The sequence below is a fragment of the Aptenodytes forsteri genome, unplaced genomic scaffold, assembly GCF_000699145.1.
Source record: "Aptenodytes forsteri isolate BGI_AS27 unplaced genomic scaffold, ASM69914v1 Scaffold139, whole genome shotgun sequence".
NCBI lineage: Eukaryota > Metazoa > Chordata > Aves > Sphenisciformes > Spheniscidae > Aptenodytes > Aptenodytes forsteri.
In genome coordinates this window covers 3928807-3931276 of record NW_008794414.1, presented here as the reverse complement: position 1 = coordinate 3931276, position 2470 = coordinate 3928807, and positions in this window count along the sequence as shown.

The following is a 2470-nucleotide window of genomic DNA, read 5'->3' as shown; positions in this document are numbered from 1 at the left end:
GGGCAAACTGCATCCTGGGGTGCATCAACCACAGCATAGCCAGCAGGTCAAAAGAGGTGATAATCCCACTGTATTCAGCGTTGGTGCAGTGTCACCTTGAATACTGTGTGCAGTTCTGGGCCCCACAATTTAAGAAGGATGTGGAAGTCCTTGAATGCATCCAGAGGAGGGCAACAAAGCTAGTGAAAGGGCTGGAAGGCATGTCCTGTGAGGGGTGGCTGAGGACCCTGGGTTTGTTTAGTTTGGAGAAAAGGAGGCTGAGGGGCAACCTCATTGCTCTCTACAGCTTCCTGAGGAGGGGAAGTGGGGAGGGAGGTGCTGAGCTCTTCTCCCTGGTATCCAGTGATAGGACAAATGGGAACGGTTCAAAGCTGCACCAGGGGAGGTTTAGACTGGACATTAGGAAATATTTCTTTACTGAGAGGGTGGTCAAACACTGGAAGAGGCTTCCTAGAGAGGTAGTCTATGCCCCCAAGCCTGTCACTGTTTAAGAGGCACTTGGACAATGCCCTTAACAACATGCTTTAACTTTTGGTCAGCCCTGAATTGGTCAGTCAGTTGGACTAGATGATCATTGTAGGTCCCTTCCAACAGAAATATTCTATTCTATTCTATTCTATTCTATTCTATTCTATTCTATTCTATTCTATTCTATTCTATTCTATTCTATTCTATTCTATTTGTAGCAATGGAGTCAGGAAAGCCAAAGCTCAACTGGAGTTGAAACTAGCAAGAGAGGTGAAAGGCAACAAGAAAGGTTTCTAAAAGTACATTGTTAGCAAAAGGAAGGTTAAGGAAAGTGTAGGCCCATTGCTTCTTAGGGCAGGTGACTTACTGAAAAGTGATCAGGAAAAGGCTGAAGTACTCAGTGCTGCCTTTGCCTCAAATTTCACTGATAAGGCGTGTGCTCAGGCCTCCCAGGTGCTTGAGACTCATAGCAGAATCTGTGGGAGTAAAGCAGTATCCACAGGAAGAAAGAGATCACTTAACTCACCTGGGTCTGTGGACCCAGATGAGCATGAATCCAAGGGTGTTAGAGGGGCTGGCTTATGCTGTTGCAAGGCCGTTCTCTATCATCTTTGAGAGGTCGGAGTAATTGGGAGGGGCTCCTGATGATTGAAAAAGGCAGACATCACATCTGTCCTGAAGAAGGGCAAGAAGGAGGACCTGGGGAGCTACAAGACTCACCTGTTTTCAGCCTCATGTGAGTCCCTTGGGAAGCTATTTCTAAGTTCCGTGGTATTCAATTACATTTAAAGATTGTAGAAAATATTCTGAAAAATCTGGAAACTTATTTTGAATTTTAACCAGAATTTTAAGAAGTAAACATTACTTCTATGTTTTAGAAGAGAAACTACTGTATCAAAACAGTAAAGGGGAAGTTAAAAATTTTGGTTCATTACAGCAAAGAAAAACAGACAATAATTTTCTGAAGAATGATGGATGAGAGCTAAGGAGATAATTAAAATGAGATGACAGTTAAAGAGTAGAGTAAGAGTAGAGTAAGTAATTACAGTATCCGCATGGATTTTCCAATAGATTACATTATCAATGCTTATTTATAACTGAAAATAAATATTATACTGCTTTCTAGTAATACTTGTAATGATAAAATGTTTTCGATTGTTTGACAAATTGAAATAACGAATAATGTTATACCACATAAACATGCGTATTTCCTAATAAGAAAGAAAAAAATACAGTTGTGATCAGCAAATGTATTATCTAGTTAACATTGTAATTTGATTACTGCTGTGGGTTACTTTTGTTAAACTTTCAAATGGAAGAACATTTAAAGTTTATCTGAGACACCATTTGAAAACTGCCATATTTACTTATCTAAAATAAAAAGCAAAAGGAATTTGCAACTATGACTGAATAGCTCTTCATTCGTGTATTATCCATGTATGCACACAAATGTGAGCTTTTGAAATGCATTTGCTTTGAAAACTAAAATGATTGTTAAAATGTGTTTTCTTGTAAGCTTTTATGGTAGCTACAAGCTGAATTTTCTGTTCCTTGGCCAATGAATATCACTTACCTATTTCTTAGCAGGATGTGTTGCTCCTACACATTATCTGCCAAACTATCTGGCATGTTTCCTGTCACAAGGAGACCCAAAATCTGCTAGTTATTTTTTGTGGGCTTGGCACTTATGCATATTTGCCTGTAAAAATACGGTTGCTTCCTTCCTTCATTTATTTATTTCCTGACTTTAATGGTTTTGGTTAAAACATGAGTGCAAGTGCCAGAGAATTTATTGCTTGAAACAAAAACTCTATGACCTGGAGATTCAAAATATCAAAAGGGCACGTATTTTTATATAATTTGAAGAGAACTCTTCCTTAGCTTTCAATGCATGTATTCCTATCCTCATAGTTTGCAAAATAATTTGTATTTTTAGAAAATTGCACTGTTGAGATTATTGTATAAAAACCACCGGTACCAACTAAAATGAAACCTTCGTCTC